Genomic DNA, 7780 nt, shown 5'->3' on the forward strand with positions numbered 1-7780 from the left:
ACACATACATGTACACCTACAACTGCACATACCCAAGTGAGCAAGTACATATCACACACACTCACACGTGCACGTGCACACGCACATCTCAACCCAGACCTGACAAACAAGGTCCCCAGGGTGTCACCTGAGAAGCAGCCCTTCAGACAATTTGTCATAGGCGTCACCCTCTCTACGCCCTCCTCATGCCCACCTGCCTCACCTGCAGAGCCACCATCTTGGCTGGAACATAGCAATACAGGAGGGACAAGCAGGATCTAGGGCTTTTCTTGTCACTCTTCCTCATCAGACATGGTGCTGAAGGCCACACAGCTTCATCTGAAGCATGTCATCCCCAACTTCCTACGCCATAGCTTTTCCACGTGTGTTCCAACTGTCTCAGGTTGAAGGCCAAGTGTCCATGAAATGGAAATTCAGCTAGGTCAGAAGGGTAAAACCTCTCCTTCAACCAGTGCTGGCAACTGCTGGCACATGGAATGTTCTTTTTTAAATGTTTACCAAATAACTTTAATATTTAAAGCTAAATGTGGCCAAAAATTAGGTAAAAGTTAGGTGAAACATGTCTTTCCTTCTTGGTGGTGGCCCTGATACCATGCACATTGGGCCCACACATTCCCTTACCTGTTAGGGACCATCAGGAGTTGCTGCTTTCTCGGTCACCCAGTTGCAGCCCACTAGGATGCAGAAGCACATTCACTTGCCTCCTGTGGATCCACCCTATTCAGCATCATAGTGCAAGGACCAAGGTAGGAAGACAACCTGTTCTGGTGGAAGCATATTTGCAACACAGGCACACAGATCCCTTCAAGACACAAACCCATCTTAGGCTTAACTCGCCTTACAGTGGAATTTCCATGGAGTGCCTGTGAGCTTGTAGGTACCAAGCTCACCCTTCCCTGTATCCTCAGGATAGGTGTGGGGTCAAGTCACTGGTCAAGGATATCTTCACACAAGCTTAGAGCATAGCTACTCCTGTTGTCACCAGTAGCACACAAGGCTGTAGACTGTCTGATGGACCACATACTCTGCTCAGGTTTTATGGCTATGATGTCAAAATGGACAATTATCCCCATCACACCTATGCACAGGAGACGTGCCCAGTGTGTGTGTGAGGGGTATTATTACAGAGCAATGCAGACATGCCTGTAATGTCATGAGTCCTCATTGTGGCGAATACCCCAGAGGGCAGTCTACCCAATTCGATGTTTTCCAAGTAACGACAAATGGGCCATAATAGACACAGTGAAGACAAGGACTTGGGAGGACCTAGGAAAGATGCTGGGCTTCTTGCTTTACTTGCTCCCTTCCAGGGAGGCCAAAATCCTCAGGAAAAAAAACCCTAAAGGGATAACAGTGCAGTGTTCAGAGACAGTGTGGATGAGAAAGATGAACAGTCTTCCACACCCACACCCTAAGCCATAAGAAGTTCTTCCAAAGACCTCTGCAGAATGGATTTCTGCTCATGATGACTGAGTTCAGCTGAGACACCCCAGCAGCCATGGTAAAAGATCATATTTGATCTTATATTGGATTTAAAAGACGAATACTAAGCGTGAACAAGGAATGGCACTTAAGATCAATGCAAACCCAGGTGGCTTTGTTGGGCCACACAATGCAAGAGTTCCTTCTAATTCAGTAAACATTCCCAAGTCAAAACTGAACTGCAGCTCTCCCTTGAAAAAACTTGTGATTTCTTCAATTAAAAAAAAATTACATGGGGGTTTGCCGGTGGCTCCCTTGAATTAGAGTGGTGGGAGGGAAGTGTGAGCAAATAAAGAACTGGCTGGACTGAGAATTCTGGACCCTATACAGGGAAGGCCGAACCCTAGACCCTTCGGTCAACTCCAGGAGATGGCCATGTCTCTCTTGATGACACATAGCAAGCAGTAGATTCAATGGGGCCACAGTCATCATGTGTAGATAGACACCTAAACTCAGTTAGAGCCGTTGGAAAATGTCCTGCCCTGAATCTAGCACTGAGTTGTGCATCTGAGATGCTAGAAACTCAAACAGCCCTTGGCTCCAACATCGTCACCTAGAACAGCCCTTGGCTCCAAAGTCCTCACCTGGAGAGCAAAAGACACAACCCAAGGAGATGCTTGCATACATGCTGCTATTGATACAGAACTGATTGGCACTTGGACACCAGGGCTTGTAATACACATGCTGAGCCTCCATGGAAGCACCTGACTGTGTGCAGACAAGTGTTAGAACACCTGGCACACCTGGACACACCTGCCACATCTAGACCCTAACCGTCTTGTGAAACTGCGCCACTGCCATTTGTCTTTTTTACATAATGAAGGACACTGTTTCTTTCACCACTGATCTGCAGTGACCCTAAGAACTATGGGGGGGGTTGCCCTCACCCTGCACAGACAGCTAGGAAGACAGGGTCAATGCCAGTGCTGCGCACCCCAATTATGTGTATGCAGTACTGAGGGAGCCGAGTTTCCAGAAAGCAAAGTGCTCTCTTGCATAAACAGTGTCTTTCTTTCCGGACTTAAACAGTTTCTTCCCCCCCCCCCGCCCCGAAAGAAAGTGTTTTGTGAGGTACACAAAGAAGGCAAATCAGCCCATGCCCCTTCAGCTGGGGCACCTGGCTGAGAAGTGGTCACAGCTCCCAGCTCCCTGGCACAGGCAACGGCCTGAGCTCCCTCTGAGCTTACTATGCTCTCTGGGATGATTCTAGAATAACTCAATGGGAACCCCAGGTATTCAGGCCCCCAGGCCCTCTGCCAAGGCTTCCAGCCACCCTGGCCTGCAGCCCCCAGCACTCACTGAAAGGCAGGTGTGGCAACCTGCCCACCGCCAGTTGACTCAGACCTCTGAGCAAGTCTAGAGGAAAGCGCGCCAAGATGGCCTCTGTTCTCTCTCTCCCATAAACACAGCCAGGTGCATCAAAAATCCACTAACATTTCATTTTAACTTACATACAGGGACGGTCGACTAACATCCTAAAAATCGTATGTGGAGACTGAGGGGAGAAAATGAGAGAAAACTCGGGAAAAGTCTAAATGGACAGTACAAGTAGCAGGGATAAAAAAAACACAGGCTTAAGAAATTCCTGGGCTGATTCTTAGTAAAAAATACATTTAAGATTCACTGGAATTTTTTTTAAAAAATCACCATGTGATATTATTTTAATTCTCTTTGAAATTGGTGCATTGTGACAAAATAATAGCAACCAAATTATGTCTCTGCGTTGATACAACTAAATCGTGCGTCTAACATAGAATAAGAGTAGTTAATATGTTTGTGTTTATAAAGTCCTTGCAAAATTCAAGCATCACGTGACCAAGAGGAAAACAATTCCAGCTAATTCCAATATGAATTATAATGACAGCTCTCAGCAAGCAGCATGGATTCGAATGGTGCAAGGTACAGTGGGCACAATTAACAGGTAACAATGGAGAGGACATCTACCTGCGAGGGCCTAGCACAGGGCCCAGTAATTAGTGATCGCTCCAATTATTTTTAAAGTAATTACCCAAATACAAGTTTCCGTAACAGCTCAGTTCTTGACTAAACACAGAGACGCAGAGAGAATCCAGAAAGCAGGTTTCTACATTAAAAAACGTACATCGTATGTGTTTCGTATTCTAGGTACTATACTGTATTCTAATGCATTATTACATTTTCCACCCAAAATCAAATTTTAAAAAATAAAGTCAGAAGGTCTATGGTGACATCTTGGTAAAAACACTTCCCATAAGGGCTTGAGAATCTGATTCTCATACTCTGAACCCAGAGAGTAGTCATTAACACAGGGAAGACAAAGTCATGCACATCTCTAGGATGTGATGGCCAGCCAACGAGAGCCCCTGTCTCAAACCCCAAAGTGAACAGTGTCTGAGGAATGACAGCCAAGGTTGACATCTGGCACACTCGTGTGTACGCGTGCATGCACACACACACACACACACACACACACACACACACACACACACACACAATCAATTAAAGAGTATGTATGGCAGGACAAATAGAAAGAACAAATGAATTACATCATCGATGTGGAAACTGGAACACCATGAGCTCTGATGTGCACAGTGTGTGCCTCAGTCCTCAGCACTTTCCTTACACCTCCGCTTGTCTTTGCACGCACAGGTGGACTCCATTTTGAAGAAACTACAGCATGACACTACACTGAGAAGCAAAAGTTGAGATTGAGGTAGGCCCGGGGTACCTGTCAGTTAGCAATCCTTCATCCACCTGCCTCATCTGGTGTCTTCCCTTGGGTAATGGCTAATTACATGCCTTTCAAAAGCTCAAAGACCAAAAAGTGAATTACAAGAGTCTATACTCTATGGAAAATACTGATGATGAAATTTGCTTTTCACAAAAACATGACAAATTGGCCTCCTTTTCAAATACTATTCAAATATGTTACTTTAAGTGCAGTTGGATCAGCTAAAATAATTAATTTAATTTTATTGGGTACCCTTCCATTTTCATCCACGCCCATTGTTCTGCTTTTAATAATCCGTTCATCCTTTCCTTGTTTCCTGCCTCTCTTATACACAAATATTTAGAAACATTTCCAACCATCCGAGAGTGGGGCTGAGACAGAAGGAGTGCCATGAATTGATGCTAGCCTATGTTACGGCATGAGTTCCAAGCCAGCATAGGCTACAGTGCGAGACTCAGGAGAGAGAGGGGGGGGGATGAAGAAGAAGAAGAAGAAGAAGAAGAAGAAGAAGAAGAAGAAGAAGAAGAAGAAGAAGAAGAAGAGAGGGAGAGAGAGAAAGGGAGAGAGAGAGAGAGAGAGAGAGAGAGAGAGAGAGAGAGAGAGAGTGTGTGTGTGTCTTGGGGGCTTTCCTTGAACATGAACCACCTGTTGTTTTTTTTATAGCAGCTGACTGGGTCCGGCTATGGCCTTTGCTCATAGGCTGCACTTTCTGGGTGTCGCCCAATAACTAAAGGCCCCCAAGGATGGCTCTAAATGGAGTGAGAGTTGTTCCCATAGGCTAAAACACTTGCCTGCAGCACCAAGTGTAAGTGGTGTATGTTTAACCAAGATCAGAGTAGGTTAGAAAAAGTTAAACAGAACAAATCTCATTTTTCAATCAGAAAAAAATGAAGCTGAAGGTTAAATATAAACAGGCAGACACAGAACCTAGACTGGCACTAAAACATGGTTTTAAATTGCTAGACCTTGACAACAACAACAGCAAAAATCACATTAACACTCTGTAGGGTGGGCAAGAGAGCTCATCCAGTAAAGGCATTTGCTGCCAAGACTGACAGCCTGAGTTCCGTCCTGGGATCAGAAAACCCACTCCTGCAGGCTGTCCTCTGACCTCTACACGTGCACAGATCACGGCATGGGTTGGGTCTGCCACCCACCTCCATCTATACTGGAACTGAGAACCCCTTCCCACACCTCCCCAGCCTCAGAAAGAAGTGTTTCTTGTATGCCAATCCTGCAGGAAAATCCTCCAGTCGTTTCTTTTTCAAATGTCATTCATTGGTACAGGGAATATAGGCTGTGTCCCAGGCTCATGAAAAAGGCATTTTTGCTGCGGTGTTATTCACCCATGCAGGTGCTTTGCTGAAGCCACACCAAAACAAAAACAAAAACAAAAAACAAACAAAACAAAACAAAAAAAACCCTCAAAACTTCAACAGCACTCCCATGCAGTGGAAACAAATCACTTGACTGTTCACTCCTCCACACTGATCTGTTTTCTCTCAGGACAACCAACCACAAAAGCACAGTGAGCAGAAGGTAATTAAGACGGTTGCAGGCCTCATTTATACCAGCAGCACCTGGCTTATAGAACGCAGGACCCTACCCATGTAGTACACATGTCCTGCTTTTCCCTATCAGAAAAAAGATTAAAGAACCGAAAACGTGCAGACATTCCCTCCTGACTCAATACGGCCCCTCTGCACTGCAATAGATGAAAGTTTCACGCAAAAGGATAACAGCTAAAGCTCAGGGTTGTATACAACTCACTCCAAACGGAAAGCTAAGCAAAGGTCCCACAAACACCGACCCAACAGCCTCCTTCAGTGAGCAGCCCCCACTCCTCAAGGCCAGCTAATGAGCAGGCACAGCTTCCTCTCCGAGTGCTCCATTGTTAGGGAGTCAAATGCCCAAGGGGAGTAGTTCTGTTCAGAGTTGTGTTGCCGAGGAGGGCAGAGTGCTCTCCGTGATGCTGCAGGGCAGGGTGGAGCTCTTTCTCCACTCTAGTGACTGCCTGGCCTCAGGTGGTGAGATCTCAGCCACTCCGCCACCTTCACAGCACCCCATACACACACAGGTATGCTCACACATTCCACACACACGTACTCAGTCACATATGCTCTCATGTCTATCCCCTCACACCCTCATGGGTACACACTGTCCTCGTGCTCAGTCACATACGTGCACATGTACTCACACATACACATTCATACATGTTCATGTGCTCATATTCACCCCCTTCTACACACACTCACACTCACGCAAAATCTCTCACACATACTGAGGATCATACTCACACGAGTACTCCCCTCACAAATCCACAGACTCTCACACACTCTCATATTCCGATGCACAGCCACACACACATTCACACACTCACAATATGCTCACACTCACATGCGCTTCTACACACACTCCTTTGTCTTGGCAAGGTCATGGTGTTTGCTGTCACTGTAGGTTAGCCAGATAATCAAAGGGCTTGTCTTTTGAAATGGAGTTATCTTTTAATAATATCACCCCGCTGCCCTCCTAACACATAAGTCACCCCTACACCCAACCTCAGGCTACATTACAACCTGGCCCCTGCTCCAGGGAGCCCCAGGAGCCAGCTGACTCATCCCACAGGCAGATGAGGGCCCTTTCTCTTTCACATTCTCCACAGCCCCTCCCTGTCCCCAGCTCCCGCTCTCTGCCTATCTTCCTGAAGTCCACTGGCCTCTTATCTCTTCAAAAGTGCTTGGACTAAGCACCCCTTACCCAGAGCCCTTGATCCCAGAAGATAACCCCATTTCCTTCCAGCCCCAATTCCTGTCCTGCAGCCATCCCAAAGCATAGCACTGCTGCCCTCACAAGCAGTGATCCACCCACCCATCCAGGGTGCCGAGGCTGCCCTAGGCCCTGTGGAGGTGGCACAGCAGTGGTCTCCAGACACAGGACACTCCAGGAGCTGTATTCTCCACAGAGTCCAATCTTCTTATTGCCACAGTGCAGTGCCTATACATGCTCCTGCCACTACACGTGTATGGCAACAGCCAGGCTGCCTGCCTGCAAACCTTCTTCATAGGAAGGAGCTTCAGCCATGCCAACCTGATTCTTTCACAGTAGGAAATGCCAGGGCCTTTCATACTTGGACACGCGTGTGGACAGCCCAGGAGAGCCAACAGCAGACACATTTCCTTCCCATGGTGGCCAGGTTGCACAGTGTTTCTCCACCACCCGAGATTCTTAGCCCAACCCACTACAGGGTTCAGTAGTGATCTGAGTGTCATTCTATGTCTCAAGACATATAGATCATCCTCTAAGCTTCATCTCAACATGTGAATAATTTATATTAAACACTGTACCCAGAAATACCACACCAAGATCTCTCCAGCCCCTTACAATGCATATTTCCACTCTCTGCCATTTTTAATGGCACTAAATTTGTAGAGTTGTCATGTATTTATGTGTAAAGTTACTCCTTTTAAAAAACATGATATATATGTCTATCTGTGTGTGTGTGTGTGTGTGTGTGTGTGTGTGTGTGTTGCCCTCATTTCTTGTGAACACCCGTAATTTAACAACTATATTGGAACATAAGAAATATTA

General features: G+C 46.3%; 1 long non-coding RNA gene across 1 annotated transcript; it reads right to left on the bottom strand.

Annotated features, from left to right (window-relative positions):
* Window positions 1-221: 221 nt before the first annotated feature.
* Window positions 222-4080, bottom strand: LOC311595794. The gene is made up of 3 exons (XR_014778562.1): window positions 4008-4080; window positions 622-764; window positions 222-373 (listed from the first exon to the last, which is right to left on the bottom strand). It is a non-coding gene; the product is annotated as an uncharacterized lncRNA (long non-coding RNA).
* Window positions 4081-7780: the final 3700 nt, after the last annotated feature.

The sequence above is a fragment of the Acomys minous genome (genome assembly GCF_964271855.1).
Source record: "Acomys minous genome assembly, chromosome: 4".
NCBI classification, from domain to species: domain Eukaryota; kingdom Metazoa; phylum Chordata; class Mammalia; order Rodentia; family Muridae; genus Acomys; species Acomys minous.